At 52.3% G+C, this 19,464-nt stretch overlaps 1 long non-coding RNA gene across 1 annotated transcript in view; it reads right to left on the reverse strand.

Annotated features, from left to right (window-relative positions):
* Positions 1 to 3,942: 3,942 nt before the first annotated feature.
* The window catches only part of LOC115062599, a 57,254-nt gene continuing 41,732 nt past the window's right edge, over positions 3,943 to 19,464 (reverse strand). Inside the window, exons 3-5 of the long non-coding RNA XR_003842543.1 lie at positions 4,267 to 4,332; positions 4,129 to 4,163; positions 3,943 to 3,999 (exon numbers count right to left, since the gene is read on the reverse strand). This is a non-coding gene — a long non-coding RNA (uncharacterized LOC115062599). The remainder of the gene's footprint in view (positions 4,000 to 4,128; positions 4,164 to 4,266; positions 4,333 to 19,464) is intronic.

The raw sequence follows: 19,464 nt of genomic DNA on the forward strand, positions 1-19,464 counted from the left end.
AGAGTAGAAAAATAGTCTTTCCCAGGGAAGAACAAAAGTAGTCATGAATTTGAAAAAGAACAAGGAGGGGGTTATGGGGAGGCTTTGGAGGGATAAAAAGGGAAGGAAAATTTACATTATTATAATATCAAAAAATTAAAATTAAATTAAGTAGTCTTAACTGAAAATAAAAAGACCCAAAACAATTCCACCTTACCAGCTGGAGTGGTGATGGTATGAGTACATGTAATCCTTAGCACTTGGGAGGCTGAGGCAGGAGGATTTTGAGTTTGAGGGCCAGCCTATGTTACATATCAATACCCCATCTCTAAAAGTAAAGGAAGCAGCGTGGCACTTCCCAATCACACACGACTGTGGAGATAAGCAGACAATACCCATGGGGCACATGGGCAAGGGTGGATGAAGCAGACTGGAGAGACCAGCAGGAAGCTGCACCCACCCACCCTGCCCTTCCGGGTCACTCATTTCAGAGAAAATCAGAGTCCCAGCAGAGACAGCAATGCACTGCTGGTCCTGACCTGAGGACCGGCCAGAAGTGGCTCTGGCCTCCCCTGTCTCTCTCACTATGATGTGGATATAGCCTGCATCGCTCACATAAAACAGACCAACTTTGTCAAGCCATCCTTGGCCCCTTCCTCTTTTCCACAAAAAAAAAAAAAAAAAAAAAAGCCCAATGGCGGGGACTGTTGGCTGAGAAGATGCCGGCTGAGGGTGCATGGGGGCGTTTGATAGACACCACACTTCTAGACCAGACCAGACACCAGGGACTGTCTATCGCTCAGTGTCTCCTTTGGCAAAAGGAGATCTAGAAAGAGACACACACTTATGTGAGCTGACATGGCAGGTCCACAGGGAGCAGCGCATAGAATGCTGAGGGAGATAGACAGACACACAGAGGCTCTGGAAAGGCCCAAGGACAGTCCTGATGTCTCAGGTTACAGAATGAATGTGTCAGAAATGACATTATTAGAAGTTGGAGATATGGGCATTGCCCAGAAAAGATATTAAAAGGTTTGCTCTCCTGGCTAGTTGTAGTTGGTGTCTAAGAAATTTTTATTTTATTTTATTTTATTTGTATGTGTAGGTATGCACATACCACAATGCACATATGGAGGTCAGAGGACAACTTGCAGAAATTATTTCTCTCCTTCCACCATATGGGTTCAAGGGATTGAGCTCAGGTCATTCAGGCTTGGCAGCAAGCCTCTTTACCCACTGAGCCATCTCATTCCACTAAATTACTTAGGGTTTTTTGTTTGTTGGTTGGTTTGTTTGTTTTTTAGTTTTCTGAGACAGGGTTTCTCTATGTAGCCCTGGCTGTCCTGGAACTCACTCTGTAGGCCAGGCTGGCCTTGAACTCAGAAATCTGCCTGCCTCTGCCTCCCAAGTGCTGGGATTAAAGGTGTATGCCACCACTGCCCGGCTTTTGTTTTGTTTTGTTTAAATTACTTGGTTTTTATGTAGTCCAGGCTGGCCTCAAACTCAATGCACTCTTCTTGCCTTATCCTCCTCAGGGCTGGGAATAGCAGCATGATTCAACAGCTTTTTTTCTTGGGCCGTGCTTAGTTTGGGAAAATTCAGAATGAGATACTAAAGATCCCTGTGTGTTTTGATAGGTGTTATGTTTTAATATGACATTTGTTTGTTTGTTTGTTTTTAAATCTTTAAGATTTATTTATTTATTATATGTAAGTACACTGTAGCTGTCTTCAGACACTCCAGAAGAGGGCGTCAGATCTTGTTACAGATGACTATGAGTCACCATGTAGTTGCTGGGATTTGAACTCTGGACCTTCGGAAGAACAGCCGGGTGCTCTTACCCACTGAGCCATCTCACCAGCCCATGTTTGTTTATTTTTTAAAAAAACAACTTGAAACTTTCTTGTTTTTTCTTGTTTGTTTTTAAAGACAGGCTAGCCTGCAACTTGCTATGTAGACCAGGCTGGCCACAAACTCTTAAGAGAAATGCCTGCCTCTGCCTCCAGAGTCGTGAGATTCAAGGCATGGGCTAGTATGCTCAGCTTTTGTTTTATAAAGCAGGTCTCGGGCAGCCCCAGCTGGCCTCAAATTCTCTAAGTAGTCAAGGATGACCTTGAACTTCTGATCTTCCTGCCTTCCCCTCCTGGAGAGATGTGTCCCATGGATGGTTTGTGGAGTACAGGACAGGGGATCAAATCCAGAGTCATCATGAATGCTGTTCAAACTCTCAGCCAACGAAGTTGCGTTTCTGGCCTACTGTGTGGTTGGCCTACTGTGTGGTTCTGAAACAGAGTCTTGCTAAGTTGCCCAGGCTAGCCTGGAACTTAACTATTGTAGCCTAGGATGGGCCCTCGCCTGGCCCTCTGGAGAGCTGGGATCAGATGCCCGGCCGCCACACTTGACTGTGATGACATTTTAAACAGCTCACCAAAGCCAGCTCTCTTCCCTTTCCACTCATGGAGGAGAGGCCCCGGGGTGAGACCCTTCAGCATATGAGGGACTCTGGGTAGAATTTAATAATCGTATTTATTTCCATGGTAAACGATTCTGGTTTTCCATTCATGAAATTTCCATTTAAAACCCCTGTTTATTCAAGCTGTTGAAAAAGCCAAAGCCCTGCACGATTTGGTAATTGTTGGAACTGATTGATGGGTTCCCGCGGGTTGGTGTTTTTCTTACGTGCTTCTATTTTTTTTTTTTTTTGTATCACATTTTCCATAATAAAAATGTTTTTAAAAATTGAGTCACTTAACAAAATTATTATGTAAATAATACACCCCAGCGGTGCGCAGATGCGTCAGGGACGGCAGTGTGCAGTCTGCCGCATCTGGGGACGCTCCTGTGCAGAGGAGGTGGGGAGAGCTTGCAGGGCAAAGGCCAGCGCCAGAGAAGCAGGGTGAAGCATGGAGGGTAGGCAGGCCTGGGAAGGGGAGGGAGGGCCCCTCATGGCCTCTCAGTGGCTTTCCAGAGAAGGCTGCTGCTCGGAACAAAGATGGATGGACAGGCACATACTACTGGGGCTGAAGCAAACACCAAGCCTGAGGTCAGAAGGTCAAGTGCAGGAGCCCTCCTGACCTAGGTCTCAGTATAAAAGACACCTGCTCTCGAGGCATTTTGTCCTCCCAGCCCTGGAGACATAGCAGATATGGGGAGGACCTCAGAGGCTGTCCCTCCCCTCGTACCCTGTCCCCAGCCCAGTGTTAGAGAAGAGGAAACTAAGAAGCCCAGAGAGGGGAAGTGACTTTCCCATGGTCACACAGCAAAGCTGCAGGGCTGGGTGAGGGGCGCTGCTGAATCTCACCTCATCCTTCAGCCACCTCTGGTCAGGCTCTGTCCACGCCCCCCATTCTTGCTTCTCCTTTTAAGAGTCTGAACCTGTCTATGGCCCCTTCCCACCATCAGGCTGGATGGAGACCGAGTTCCAGGGGTTCCCTAAGCCCCACAGTACCTAAGCACAGAGCCCCTTCCCTCCATCATCCTCTCCTTCATCCCTATGGCTGTCCGCACTGGGTCTGCCAACTTCTCTTATCCTGTTCCCTGCGGTCTACGTGTCTGTCTGTCTGTCTGTCTGTCTGTCTGTCTCTCTCTCTCTCTCTCTCTCTGTACGTGTGTGTGTGTGTGTGTGTGTGTGTGTGTGTGAGAGCACGCGTGTGTTGGGGTACAGGGGTGCTTCAGGCCCCCTTTGGCCAGGGAAGTCGGGATGGGGGCGGGGCTTTGGCTTCCTGTTGTTATCGCCCTGGGGCTCTGGGGGGGATTTCCCTGGCCACCCCCACCCCCTAGGGAAGGGGAAGGAGACTGGGTGAGTCACAAGTCTGGGGCGGGAACCCGAGGGTGAGAAAGGGCAGGAGGAACCTTGACGCTTGGTACCCTTGCGGGACCTGGGTCCCCAGCAAGCGCGCTGAAGACACCCTTCCTACGGAGTACACACCCCCCGCTTCCCCAGATGATTCCGCGGGTGCTTACCTTGGCGCTGGGGCCAGTTGGGGACACAGAGAATGGGGACGCCTTATTCTGGGGGTTCTGTGAAGAGAAAGTTGGGGCGAGGGGATGGGAATGGGGTCGTGAAAAGTTCCGGACACCTGCCTCCGCCCCCTAACCACTGCTCCATCCTTCCCTCCCCGCCCTCCTGCGCGTCTGAGAGAGCCTGACCTGATGGTTAATGTCGGGTCCATTTCTTTCGGTGTCTGTAAAGAGAGAGAAGGGTGTGATGGTGCCGGGCATTGCCACACTCTGTTCCCACCCGCGTCTGTCTGCGTCCCTGCTCTGCCCACCCACGCTCACGCTCACCTGTGTGCTCTGATGGGGAGTCCAGACTTTGCTTCTCGGCCTCCAGGGGCTTAGACATTCTTATTTCTATGAACAGAGAAGGGATGAAAATGGAGGGGAGGGAGAGGCAGCCAGAAGGCCTCTGAGGCCCTTCTTCTGCCAGCCCCAGCCCCACTGAGCCTTTCCCAACCCCACACCTACCCCTGACATTTTGAAGTATTTCTTCCAGAGAATTCACCAAAGAGGACAGAGGACACTTCCAAAAAGTGGTACAGGAGCTGTCACCCACCGTGAGACACCCACAGGGCGAGCAGGGAGGTGGAATATGGTCACAAGAAGGCGTTGGCTGGCTGGGAGGGGCCAGTGGGGTTCCATCAAGGAGCCCCTGCAACCTCTGGCCGCCTTCCCAGGCAGGTGGCTGGGCTCTAGCCTGTGCCCTACCAGGTTTCGAGTGAGACATGTTTTCCACTCTGAGCAGGGCAAGCGGGCTGTGATGGGGTTACAGAAGCCCCAAAATGAGAAGCTGTCAGATCTCAGAGTGTGGTTCAGTCGTCCCCTGATCCACCGCCTTCCCTGTCCCCGAGTTCCCACGTAACTCCCACCAGCCTTCCGTCCTGCATGATGTCACGAGCCCGGCAGCCGCACCCTACCCTTCTCAGACCCCTACACCACCCACCTCTACCCTGACCCTGCTCTTCCTCTAAGCAATGTCTCCCAATGCCTGCCCGAATCCAGTAGCTTCCAGAGTCCAAGGCAGGTGGCAGGCAGTGAATGAGCTGACACCTGTCATCAAAGGTGCCTATCTGCCACCACCCAGTGCAGCCCCAAACAGTACACCTGAGCCATTAGTGTAAGATCCTCCGTACACATGGAGGAAGCTGAGGCTCCCGGGGCTGTCACTCCAAGCCGAACACCAGTGGGTAACCAGACTGCACCTTGGTGCTCCTGAATCGAGGGCCCTGCTTCTAATCTGGATAAGCTTACGGCCCTGGGGCCTCATCTTCCACATTTCCTAGCCTGTTCTCATCATGGTACCATCTCTTACCTAGCCTGCACCTGGGCCGGATGGAGCAAGATCTGGGCTTCTGCCGACCTGTTCTCACTCCCCAGAGCCCCTCCAAGTCCTGCATGTGACTCTGACTGTCAGTGATCTCAGACCTTACTCACAATACCCCTCCTGGATTACCCAAAAGCCCCACCAACATTACGGAATCCTGCCTATCAAAAAAGGAGTCCAGTTGCACCGTGTTCTGCACCTCTGGTGGTCTCAGAAGGCTAACTTGTGGAGGGAGAGAGAGCTCTGCACAAGGAGAAACAGCAAGCGCCTAGGAATTTCACAGCTGAGGATTACTTGAGGTGGAACGCCAGCCACTCCGTGTTTTAGACTCCTAATCCAAAAGCTGGGCTGAGGGGGCAAGGAGATGGCTCGGAGGCAGAGACTGGGTTCATTTCCCAGCACCCATTTCTGGTAGCTCGCAGCTGCCTGTGACTCCAGCTCCAGGGGACCCAGAGGCTGCAAGCAGGTGCACGTGTCCCCTATACATTACTAGGAGGAAAAGAGCCAAGGTGGCCTTGTGCAGGACTTGGGGGTAAACATACAAGCACTGCAGGCACAGCTGAGGAGATGGCCGCTCCCCATGACCCAGCGTCTCCACTTCTGGGTGGCCAATGAGCAGAGGAAGCTCTGAGCATGTGTCTCAGTGGGAGACGACTTGCCTAGCACTGGACCCTGGGTTCCATTTCTAGCAAAACACATACACAACACACACACACACATACACGCAAACCCCTCCAAGCATACCCCATACACACCCCAAACATAACACACACACTCATATAACCCTCACACCAAACACATACCACACAATATATATACAAACATATCAAACACACTTACACACATACATACACACCCCAAACATACCCCATACACACCCTAAACACGACACACATACACCACACTAAACATATACCACACCATATACACATACCAAACACATATCACACACACACCCTAAACACACACACTATGCACATACTATACCATACACACAATATACCACACCACACATACACATGCACATACCATACACATACACACACACAAACACACACCACACACCCCAAATATACACACCAACCATAAATACACATACACCATACATACACCCCACACCATACACACACACACACACACACAAACACACACCACACACCCCAAATATACACACCAACCATAAATACACATACACCATACATACACCCCACACCATAGACACACACACACACAAACATACACACACACACACATACCACATACATACGTCCCAAACACACACACATACAAAGGAAAGAATAGTAGCCCCCAAAGACCCAGGTGTTCAGACTTTGTACCATCCCTCAAAATTGGAAAACATTCAAGAGCCCGTCTGTGAACCACATAACCAAAATGTGGTCTGTCCATACAACGAATCGCACTATGTCACCAAAAAATGAACAAGGTCCTGCCTCAGTGCTGGGTCTAGCAGGCGGAGCGAAAGCGGACAGACAGACATGTAAGCATCCAGCTGGGAATCCAATACACTGAACCCTTAAAACCCAGAGAAGTAGCCTGGCCGTGGTGAGCCCCACTGCTAACCCCGGGTTTGAGAGATGCAAGATGAGGGTCAGGAACTGAAAGCCCTCTTCAGCTACACTGTAGCTTTGAGACTAGCCTGGGCTACAAGAGGCCTTGTCTCAAAACAAACGAACTGGAGCTGAAGTGATGGTTTGGCAGATAAGAAGGACATGCCATGGAAGACGGACGGCCTCGGTTCAGTATCTGAAAATTGTCCACTGGCTTCCACGTCCACTGGCTTCCACGTCCACCATACACACCACATGCTCCAGTAATAAATAATGATAATAATAATAAACTCACAACAAGACAGAACAGATAAACTCCTTGGGATCCTATCAGAACTTGGGCCCTGTACTCAGGCAATCAAAGTCACAGCCGAGCACTTCTGGAGAGCACTGGCCAAGAAAGACGTGAGGGAACAGGCAGCAGCTCCGTATATCAGAGCTCACCCAACTGGATGCTTAAAATCCAAGTGTTCCTCTGTGTGTGTGTCTTGTTTTGTTTTCAAGCTCTGGCTGTCCTGGACCTCACTCTGTAGACCTGGCTGGCCTCAAACTCAGAGAGATCTGTGTGCCTCTGCCTCCCGAGTAGGGCTGCCCCTGCCTGTTTCTGTTTCTGTTTTTGTTTTGACACAGGGTCTCATGTAGCCCAGATTGGCCTTAAGGATCCCTACGTAGCTGAAGATGATCGTGAACTTCTGTTCCTCTACTCCTGGAGCAATGGGGGAAAAGTGTGCACTATCACACCCAGTTTATGTGCTACTGAGACTGGAGCCCAAGATGCATAGGAGGCAAGTTCTCTGCTGATCGACCGAGCTACAGCCCTACATGCCTGGCTTGTACACTGTATTTCAATAAAGCACAGAATGCATAGCCTGGGCTAGTATCTCAGCGGGACTATCCTGGGCTTATATCTCAGTGGGATGGTGCTTGCCGTTTGTGTGCATGGCCTTTGGTGTAATCAATATCACTTCCAAAAACAAACAAACACACAGTCTTGTGGAGACTACTAGGTCAGACAATGCTCACTGTGCAAGCCTCAGCACCCATGCAGAAAGCCAGGTGTGTGGTTTTAATTCTAGCACCTGAGGGAGGGAGGGGGAGGGGGAGAGAACACCCTTAGGACTAGCTGGTCAGTTAACCCAGGACTAGCTGGTCAGTTAACCCAGGACTAGCTGGTCAGTTAACCCAGGACTAGCTGGTCAGTTAACCCAGGACTAGCTGGTCAGTTAACCCAGTCTAATCCGTAAGCGCCAGGGCTCAGTGAGAGAACAAGCCTCAAGAACCAAGCTGAAAGGGGGGTGAGATGATGGCTCCTGGGGAAACACTCGTGCCTTCAAGTCTGAGTTCAATTTCCAGAGCCCACATGGTTGGAGGAGGGAACTGAGTACCACCAGTTATTCTGGACCTCCACGTACACGAATGAATGTATGGCTTATGCACACACACACACACACACACACACACACACACACACACACACACACTAATAGAAGGTAAAAACAAGTCACTACATGTTTCTATAACGGCATAGACTGGGGAGGGCAGGGGAAGACTAAGGAGGGTTGGAGAGAGCTGAGGAGGACTGAGGGTGAATGGGGAGGACTGAGGAGGGTTGGAGAGATCTGGGGAGGACTGAGGAGGGTTGGAGAGATCTGGGGAGGACTGAGGAGGGAAAGGGAGGGTGGGGAGGGCTGGGAAGGACTGAAGAGGGTTGGAGAGAGTTAGGGAGGACTGAGGAGGGGAGGGGAGGGTGAGGAGGGATGGGGAAGACTAAGGAGGATTGAGGAGGACTGAGGAGGGTTGGGGAGGACCATCCTGGACATGCACAAATTGTGTGTGTGTGTGTGTGTGTGTGTGTGTGTGCTGCATGGCAGTGCATGGATGACTGTGTATAGACTGTGTATATACATATGTGCCTATGTGTTTGGAGGTCAGAGGTCAAACTTTGGCATCACTCCTCAGGTCCAGTGCTCCCTGCCAGTGACAGATGTATAAAGAAGCAGGGGCCAGACACTGACTAATGCTAGTCCTACCGAACCCTCCCTGGCCCCAGAATCCCACCCCGAAACAGCACTCTCAGTAGCTGGTGCCTATGCCAGGCTCGGCAGCCTGCCTTCCACCTAGCTCCTTCACTTCAGGACACACCCCGGCCTCCTAGCCTGGCCTTCAGGGACAGTTGCCACCCTTGGCACCATGTGTCTATCTAGTCCATCTACGCTGTTCTTCAACACAGAGAACACCTCTCCCGGCTTGGGGAATCCACCTGACAGGGAGCCACAGCTGGCACGTTCCGTGACTCCCACCCGCCACGTGCCTGAAGCCCACGGATGGGGGCAGCCTCTGACCCCGACACCACAGAAGTTTCACATGCACACCCCCGCCCTCTGCCGTGAGGTACGTTTGTCGTCTCCCCCCTACCACACACACACACATCAAAAGTCACATGTCCTGGTCTACTTTGAATGCAACAGTACTTGGAGACGGAATCTTTCTCCAAACTGTTTTGTTTCAAAATATTTGATTCTTCACATGTACGTGTGCATGCATGTGCGGGGCAGGTGAGTGGAGGTCAGAGGGAGACTTGCAGGAGTCGGCTTCCCTCCTGCCACGTGAGTTCCAGGAACTGAACTCAAGTCTTCAGGCTTGGCTCTGAGCCATCTTGCTGGTCCTTTTTGTTGTTGTTTTTTGTTTTTTTGAGGGGGGATTTTTTTTTTTTTTTTTTGCTTGCTTTTTTGAGTCAAGATGTCATGTAGCTCAGGCTAGCTCATAGCCAAGGATGCTTTTTAACTTCTGATTCCTCCTGCTTCTACCATCTCCTGAGTGCCAGAGTTACCTGCACCAACACAGGTTATGAGGGGCTGAGGCGCTAACCCAGGCAAGAACTCTACCCACTGAGCTACATCTCCAACTGAGTTTTGGTTTTGTTGTTTTTTTTTAATTTTTTTTAAAGACAGTAGCTCCAGACGGCCTCAGAGTCATGGTTTCCTGCCCGACCTTCCTCCATTCTGGGATTACAGGTGGGAGCCACCCCTGATTTGAAAAGTAGGGGTCACTAATGAAATACCTAACAAAAAGTGAAGCTGTTATAAGAGTAAGAATTTGGCCTGCAATGCTGGCACCAAGAAAGCTAAAGCAGGAGGATTGCTGAGAGTTGAAGAGGAGGGAGAGGGGATGGCATACAAGGAGTGGAGACTGGGAAGACACACGCACACGCACACGCACATGCACACGCACACACACAGGACCATGCAGAGCCATTAGGAGAACAGAGTCACTGATAGACACAGGCCTTGGATGAGCCCGGCCCTGTCAAAAACCCCATCTCGAATCTCTAGCCTCCAGAATTACAGAAGAACACACTAGCCACCTGCCCGGGGACGCTAAGGGCAGCCCAGGCCTCCCGGGGTTCCCACCCTCTTGCACAGGTGACGACCTGCCTTGCCTCGTTACCAGCGCAGGCCCTGACTGTCTGCTGGGGTCCTCCCCCCCACAGACTCGCTGTTACTTCCTGATCTCTATCCTCTGCTGCCTCCCCATCGTCCTCCCCTGAGGCCTTGATGGTCATCCTGGTGCCTCTGCCTGGAACCATGTCCCCCACTCTGATCAGGTCAAGGTTGATCTTGGGGTTGTCATGCCCTACCTAATCATGCTGTAGGTAGGACCAGCACAGGCTTTCCTCTGGGACACCACCCCGATGACCTGACTCGGAGACAGGAGTCTCCCCCTGTTATCTGTGCCCAGGTCCCTCTGTCAACTTCATCTCCCATCACCATCCAGAGGCTGAGGCCTTCTGGGCCCCATGTGTCTCCCTCATCAGCCTGGGAACTCCTTAAAAGCAGGTCTGGGCTGATCTTGAGGTTGTCATAGCTGATGGTGACCCCGGGTCGTGAGCTCCATCCTCCAGGCCTTTCCCCTCTGCTCCTCCTTCCGCACGCCCTTCTCTCCTCTACCAGCAATGCCTGCTTCTCTTTGAGGAGCTCTGTGTCTGTTCTTCTGCACAGTCCTCCCTGTGGTAAAGGCCTGTCGGTGAGAGCCAACTACTACCAGGTGGTTAGTGTTTCTCTCTCCCCGCTGTGGTCCCCATCAAACCCTGGCCACGTAGCAAGGGGATGGTTGCTAGTAGTATTCCGAAGGGAAATTCCACCACTCTGCCTTGCTCTTTCTGAAATTCCACCCCGTGACCCAGCACTCCACACTTGGCAGGAAAAGGGTGCAGTTATCCCCATGGAGGGTAAATAGGCTTCCGCTGACTGACCATCTCCAGCCACGCCGGACAAGCAACTTACCACTGTCCTCTGTTTGGAGGCGGTCTCATGCAGCAAAGGCTGGCCTCACAACACACTGTGTTTAAGGGGTGACCCTGGACTCTGGGGACCCCTGACTCCTTTCAGTGCTGGGATTAGCTGCATGCACCGATGCTGCATTTTATGTGGTGTTGGGGTTCAAACCCTATGCTAGGCAAGAACCCCGACAGCCAAGCTCCATTTCCAGTCCTGGTTTTCACTTTTCATGTCCAGACAGGGTCTAGATAACTTGTCCAGGTTGGCCTTGAACCTGCAATCTCTTGGCCCCTGCCTCCCGGGTAGCTGGAATTACGGTGTGGGTCGCTAGTCCTGCCTGTTTTTGTTTTTGCTTTTGTTTTGTTTTAAGCTGTGGGTTGTTGTAGGTTTTCTTGTTTTGTTTTTTGAGAAGGAGGGTGGGGAGGGAGTGTTGAGATAGATAGAAAAATCTATGTAGCCTTGGCTGTCCTGGAACTCACTCTGTAGACCAAGCTGGTCTCAAATGTGACATTCCCCCTTGTATTAGCCTGCTAGGCACCAGTAAAAGAGAAGGAAGTAATGCATGGTCAGAGCTCCATCTGTACCATAAGCCAAATGATGCCCGTGTCAGGGCTCAGGGCATCAGCCATTGAAGGCTCTGTGTCTGCTTCAGTCCAGGGCAGAAACAGCCCGTGTCACAGCCCTTCAGCTGTGTTGCCACCACCACCCAGACACTATCAGTGTGTGACCTAGGCTTCTAGATTTATTAAAACATATACTAGTGCATGGACATGTGTGTGCATGTGCGCATGCGTGAGTTGGTTTGTGTGTGTGTGTGTGTGTGTGTGTGTGTGCGCGCGCGCGCGCGCGCGCACGTGTTTTAGCTAGAACTCAGGGCTTTGTGCAGGCTCAGCAAGTGCTCTACCACAGAACCACACTCCCTTCCCTGAACACTCAGATTTTTAAAAGTCCCTCCAGGAGATTGATTTCATGGTGCTCTAAAACCCTGGTGCCTCCCGAAGCCTCAACCACATGGAAAAGTTGGGTGGCTACTTATGGTGGTCCCTCCCTGTCACCCCGGGTCACAAGTGACTTTTTGCAAGGAAAAGTACCAGGTTCTCTGTCCTTGTCCCTTAAATTCCACCACCTCAAGCCAGATCCACTCCAGGCTGCCCAAACTCTGAGTTTACCCTCAGTTGCCCCAAATGGGCCAGGCCGGGGACCCTGGGTCCCTCAACCCTCCCTGGCCCTCCCTCCCTGACTTTCACTTCTCCTCTGCATTTCCCCCAGCCAGTTTTTAGCAGGCTTAGTCTAGCTTCTCGTTAGTACTTACCGAAATCGGGGCTAAATATAGAGAACTGGAGGACTGCCCCTCACCCTCCTGGCCCCACTCGGGCTGTCCCCTGGGTCCTCTGCCTCCACAGCCGGCATCGAGTTGATGGCCTGGGAGCCCCCATGGTCAGGGTTGGGTGCTACCGGGAACCTCTGTGAACTCAATTGGCCCAGCCCCTTGTCTCCTGAGGAGGGCCACCTCACACCTCCCAACCCTACAGCTGTCCCAGGTAACCTCAAGGGACCAACAGTGCTGTGTTGTCAGGACAGACGGATGGAGGAGCGATGGAGATCCAGGTGGTGGACACAGCAAGAGCAGTGGCATACACAGCTACAGCCAGCAACGCCAAACTCCCCGCATAGGTGTGCATAGATCCCAGGGAGGACTGAGTGCATGCCCAGGGCATCACCCTTCGCAGCCTCCATTTGGAGTGAATGAATGGTAGCCTAGGGTTGATACCATCCAAGGCAAGCCCCTGCCGACACTGCCCTGGGAGTCCTGCATGTGGCACAGGTTCAAGGCTTGGTCTGCAACACCCTGGTTTTCCACCTGACAATTCGGCCGTCCATCTTATCCCCTATTCCTTAAACCTGGAGATGGAGGGGTTGGGGAAAATGGCCAAACACGAGGGTCTGAGTTCAAGTCCCTAGATATCCATTTTCAAAAATGGCTTCAGGGATGTGAGTACATATATAGATATGTGTACACCCACACAGTCACCTCAGTGAATAAATACCTGTCAATCCTCGTCTTTCTACCATCCACCGCCATCATTTTTATATCCTAGCTCAGAGAACTCCTCCAGGAAGCCCTCCCTGTCACTATGGCAGCAGAACTAGATACCTTCTGGACTCTTATCATCTCTGCTCCACCCTCCTCCCCCCATCCCAGGCCTGACCACCACAGGATTGTCCTTTCCACTGAACTCATGACTCCAGAAAAGCAGACCTGAAGCTGCCTGGCCCTGATATATCTTCAACACCAATATCCAGCATAGAAGGGCCCAGTAACCAGCAGTTGTTGAAGGGACTTGGCGATGCCCCCCCGCATACTGACCCACATCGGATGGATGCACGCCAAGCCAACACTCACACCGACGGTCACCCCGGAGCTTGACGCACACTCGGCCAAAGCTCCAGAAAAGCGGTCATGAAGTACTTGGAATATCGCAGCGCCGGCATCACCTTACTCCCCAGTACTCTGCTGAGGTATGCTAAGTCTGCGCAGAGATGCATACCTTCTACGAAATGAGTCCCCAAGCGCAAATCACCTGATACTGTGCCTGCACAGTATCCAGCTCACCCAGGCAAGCATGTAGTAACTCAAAGATATATATAATGCATGCGCCACGGAGAAAGTCAGAGCAGGATAAGGAGACTGAGGGATATATAAGATTAGTGCCATTTTGCAGAATAAATGAAGTGGATCAAGAAGAAATCACCGCTACGGGCACGCAGGAATGCCACGCACAGCAGCCCTCTCCCCCAACCCACCCCCACCCCTGCACACCCAGGAGAAATAACAATAAGCACAGGACTCAGGACACCACACCCACACGCACACATGTGCACACCTGCACCACACAAACGCAACTGCTTGGCCTTCCCACCCTGTTGCAGCCCTGTGTCTATAGGATCGCCCACGCTGCCCAGCCCACCAGCTCCCCATATGAAGTCCAGCAAAAAAACATACGACCTCCCTCCTTTCTCCTGTCCCCTCAGTGGGGAGACAGATTGGAAACATATCCCCACCTCCACCCCGTGCCTAATGTAAAACAGTATGGAAGGGGATGAGGGGACTGGGTAAAGGAAGGAAAAGGTGTTCCTAAAGCCCAGGGCCTCCCAAACAAGGAGGACAGCTGAAGAGGAGGTTCAGGAAGGGTCCGCAGAGGTGGCCAGCAGAACGGCCCAAATGTGCTATTTGTCCTCCCCACCCATGAGAAGGCATCAGCTTCTTACCTGGAGCCCCCATGCTGGAATGAACTATGCTGCCCGCCAGCCAGGGCTGGGGAACAACTGTGTCATCTCCCCGCCCTCTCTGGGGGCCAGCCCTCCCTGCCGGAAGTCACCCCGGGAGGAAACCACAGGGCCGGTCCGCCCCCTTCGGAAGGGAAAATACCCTGGCCCACAGACCGACCCCAGCGGCCCAGTCGACCCCAGATCATGAGTGTATTTGAGAGTAGGGGGTTAGTCGGGTGGAAAGCGAGGACGCTGGAAGAACTGACTCTTGCAGGGGACCACACTAGGTGCTGTCTATACAGTCCTATTGCCTCCTGCCCCCGCAGCACGGAGGGGTGGGGGCGAACACATCTGGAACAGGGCGTGTGGGGCTGCGAGAGAAGGTGAGGCTACACAATAACAATGGCAAACACAATTTGAGGTTTGTTCGAGGAGGGAATCTCTCAGTGCCTAACCCTGCACCTCCCACGTAACAGGTGTCATAGCTTGACAGTATTTTGTGATTCGTCTCACAAACGACAAGACTGAAGATCAGAAAAGGGAGCAGCGGCTTTCTCAAGGGTCCAGGGCCAAGATGCATCAAAGCAAAAAAAACAAAACAAAAAACAAAAAAACAAAAAAACCGGATGCTCAGGATGCTGTGGACAGACCAAGGCCTGCAACCTGGGCCACAGGTAAGGCATCCCGGGCCACCACTAGGAAGAAATAGTGCCCATGAGCAGTGGCAGTTGGGGCGAGGGGTGGAGGCCTAAGCCAGAGACAGCTAGAAGCCTGTCAGAGGGCAAACGTGTGCACCCGGGGCGGTGGAGCTGAGCTTGAGTCCGCAGGGTTTCTGCGGCGCGCTTTCGGCCAGCCGCTCGGCTCTCAGACCTGCGGTTTTCCTGAAGCCCGCCAGAGGGCGGCAGCGTCCAGTCAATGGGCGGGAGGGCGGGGCCGGCTTCAGAGGAGGGAGCCCCGCCCTCCGCTCCATCCCGGCCCGCATCCTCCCCCGCCCCGCGCGCACACCTGCGAGGGTCACACAAAGGCGCAGGACTCCGGCGCACAGTGGCGCAGACAAAGGCGGGCGCGAGCCCACTGCCCTCTTCTTCCTCTCAGCTCCCTGGGGTCCGAGTTGCTGAGCTGCCTTGGCGTCTCTCAAGCAGTTCTCCTATCCACTCTGGCCATCCAGGACACTTGACACCCCAAGTGGAGGGTCCCCCAAACCACACGCGTGCACACATAGACGACTAGATTCATCTTTCCACATACATGTATACACTGAAGTATTCTCCTCAGACCAACCCTCCAGCCTTTCACAAGAATGCACACACAGAGATTCACTAGTGCTCATCTCTACCATGGCCCCAGTACCACCCTTCCCCGCAGACCAAGGTCCATCAGCTACATATGCTCCTACTACCTCACCCAGTCCCATGGGACAGAGGGCACATCTACACATATGGCCAACGCAGGCCTGGTCACATGTGCCCACACTCCCATGTGCACAGCCATGAAGGGCACAAAGAATGACATGGGTGCCCTCTGCCCCCAGTCCTGTGCAGGTGGACACCCCAAGACCTGGCAGATGGTCCTGACAGGAACGAACTCAGCTCTTAGGCTGCACACGGAGGGGACAGTTCCTGGGCATCTACACTCTATAACATCCCATTATCGGAAAGACCATTTCAGAGGACATTTGCTGACCGCACGGCGGCTGGCTGCAGATTTTCTATACACGAGGGTCTCCCCAGCATAAGTTGGGTGTAGTAAGGTAGCAGACTCTTGTCTTGAAGCCTGATTTACCCCAGTAAGCTCCATTTTCATTTAGGATTTATCTTTTGAGGGAGTGGTGGTGGTATTTAGCATGCTATGGAGGGATAAAAAACCAGACAAGGCCCCTCCCCCATAGTCCACCCTTTACCAATTCAACATCGGGCAGGCCAGAGACACATACACCAGGCTGGGCCCCAGATGGTGATCTAGGAAAAGAAGGGACACCCATTTCCAGTGAGGCCCTTCTAGGTCTTCAAGTGAGGCCAGGGTGGGAAGGCCTCAATGGTTCCCTAAGGATAAATTCTACTCCTATGGCCTTCCGTGCTGACCGCTGCATCTGATTCTCTGGGCCTTTGCAGGAGATGCTGAAGGAGGGGAGAAAGACAAAGGGGCAGAGTGTGGGGCACATGGCTTAGATGGTGAGGGGGGCTGGCAGATTGGAATGGGATAGATAGGGTGTGGAGAGTGGCTTCCCTGCCAAGGAAGGGGTCTGGACCCTCATAATGAGTAATGTAAGTAGGGAATAGGCATTGGGGAGCAGTGGGGGCCACACTGAGGTAAGGGAACCTGCTGGGAGGCGGCACAGGGGAGGCCGGGCTGGGCTCAAGGCTGAGTGGTAATTAAAGGAGACGCAGGGGGCTCCCCAGGGCCAGCGGGGCCGGTAACTGACACGCGGGCCCCATTGCTCCGCTCATATTTCTCGCCGGATCGATACGTTTGACTCCCGACAAGACAATAATCGCTTGTACGCGGCCGGCGAGTCGATCAAATACATTATTAGAGCGAGGTCCCCCGGGGGCCTGCCGGGGAGCCGTAGGGGGGAGCAGCCAGCCCACCGGGGACATAAGAGTGAGATTCTTCACCCCTCAGGGCCCCCTGCCATGGCCTCTTCCTCCTGGCCACCCCTGGGGACCCTCTCCATGGCTCAGTTCCTCCCTCTCCCTCTCTCTCTCTCTCTCTCTCTCTCTCTCTCTCTCTCTCTCTCTCTCTCTCTCTCTCTCTCTCTCCCTCTTCTATCATTAGCAATCTCATCACCTAGCCGTGGCCTTATCCTTGGTCTGCCCAGGGACCCAAAAGATCTGTCCCCACAGTCGATGCCATGCTCTTATCAGTAGGGCTGAGGCCAGCCGGTGTTCAGAGAGGCCCCTCAGACCCCTAGCCTGGTGGGAGATACGGAAATGGAGTCAGGCCAAGGAATTGGGAGTTGAGAGAGATGAACTTGAGCCTAAGAGTCAAGAGTAGCAATCTTCAGGCCAGCCTCCATTCCGGATGTAAACATGAGAGACTTCAGGAGAGCCCAGGTCAAGGGGCAGCCTCTGGGGCATTAAAGGACTTAGGGGCCTAAACAAACAGGAAAACATATTATTAGGGTGACAAACAAACTCACAGACACAGGGATATGTAGCTGCTCTCAGGACCCCAGGCTCTTTCCAGCCATACTCAACCTCAGCTCTGGGCTGTCTGCATCATGTGGCCATCTCTTGCCCACTCCCTTGGCTTCTGGGCTCAAACCTAGCTCTTTTAATTTTAAAAATATCTACTTTCTCTTATGTGTATGCTTGCTTTGTCTCCATGTCTGTCTATGCACCGAGTGTGTGCCTGGAACCCACAGAAGTCAGAAGAGGGCACTGGAGTCTCTCGAATTGGAGTTACAGCCAGTTGTGATCTGCCATGTGGGTGCTGGGAACTGAACCCAAGTCCTCTGCAAGAGCAGCCACTGCTCTTACCCACTGAGCCATCTCGCAGCCCCTTAAACGTATCTCTTGTTTGCACAGTTCCTCATCTCTTTGATGTGAGGCTCCCCCAGGACTGCTTCCCCGATAGCGCCCAAGTCAATCATGTCCTGGAGCTGGGCTTGTTGGTCAGACAGAGCGCTTGCTAACATGGACAAACACCAGCAGCTCACAAAACTAGGCACGGTGGCACATACCTGCAATGCCGGCGTTGGAGGGCGAAGACAGAAGGATCAGAGGCTCAGAGTCTACATAATAAGTTCAAGATTAGCCTGGGCAACATGAGGCCCTATCTCCAAAAAACAAGCTAACAGAAAAATCAAATTCTTTTTTTGTTTGTTTTTTGTTTTTTGTTTTTTTTTTCGAGACAGGGTTTCTCTGTATAGCCCTGTCCTGGAACTCACTTTGTAGACCAGGCTGGCCTCGAACTCAGAAATCCGCCTGCCTCTGCCTCCCAAGTGCTGGGATTAAAGGCGTGCGCCACCACGCCCCGCTAAAAATAAAATTCTTTAAGGACTATCTACTGACTTAAGATTTCAGCGGTGGTGGCGGCAGGAGCGTTCCTGTTTTGTGCTATTTGAGCCAACGTGTTATTCCTAAATCTTTATGACCATCTGAGGATATGAGTTTGCTATCTCATTTTGCTGAGGAATCAGGGCACAGGGAGGTAACATCGGCTGCTCTGAGTCAGCACGCAGCTAGTGGAGTGAGGATTCAAACCCAAGTCTCTCCTCTCTAGGGCTTGCTCTCTCCTGTGGGCTTCCGAGAGCTCCTGGGTTTTAGGGATCAGGAGTCAGTACTCACTCAGCAGTGGGCCTCTTTGTTAAACTCTGAAATCTTTCCTTTTACCTAACAGTCAACAGGGTGTGATGCCCTCTGCCTTCCTGACACTGGGATCCCCTCCGCTACAGCCACAGTTCTAAAAGCTGGTCTCTTTTCTCCTTTTTTTTTTTTTTTTTTTTTTTTTTCTGGTTGGGGCAACAGAGTTTCACTCACTATATGAGTTCACTGGCCTTGAATTCACAGAGATGTCTCTGCCTCTCTGCCTCTCTGCCTCTCTGCCTCTCTGCCTCTGCCTCTGCCTCTGCCTCTGCCTCTGCCTCTGCCTCTGCCTCCTGAGTACTGGGATTAATGGCATGCACCACTGGGCCTCCTTGTCGTCTGTCTCTTGGTATCTGGCAGAGCACTAGGTTCTATCTGACCTCATCGGCTTCCATGGGTGATGGGGCGGGGGAGGGGGCAGTTCTCTGCCAAGTGTTTCCAAGTACAAGGTGCCGGATGCCTGTAGTTCCAACACTTTTAGAGACAGATGCAGAAGGACTTCAAATTCCAAGCCAGCCCGGGCGAGTGAGACCTACCCTAAAAAGTCTTTATAAAGGGGCTAGAGAGATGTCTCAGTGGCTAAGAGCATCTGCTGCTCTTCTTGAGGGCTAGAGTTCTATTCCCAGCACACATAGCATGTGACTCACAACCACCAAAAACAATAATTCCAAAGGATCCAACTCCTCTAGCATCCATGAACACCGGAAAACACCCATAACACACACACACACACACACACA

The sequence above is a fragment of the Mus pahari genome, chromosome 19 (genome assembly GCF_900095145.1).
Source record: "Mus pahari chromosome 19, PAHARI_EIJ_v1.1, whole genome shotgun sequence".
NCBI classification, from domain to species: Eukaryota; Metazoa; Chordata; class Mammalia; order Rodentia; family Muridae; genus Mus; species Mus pahari.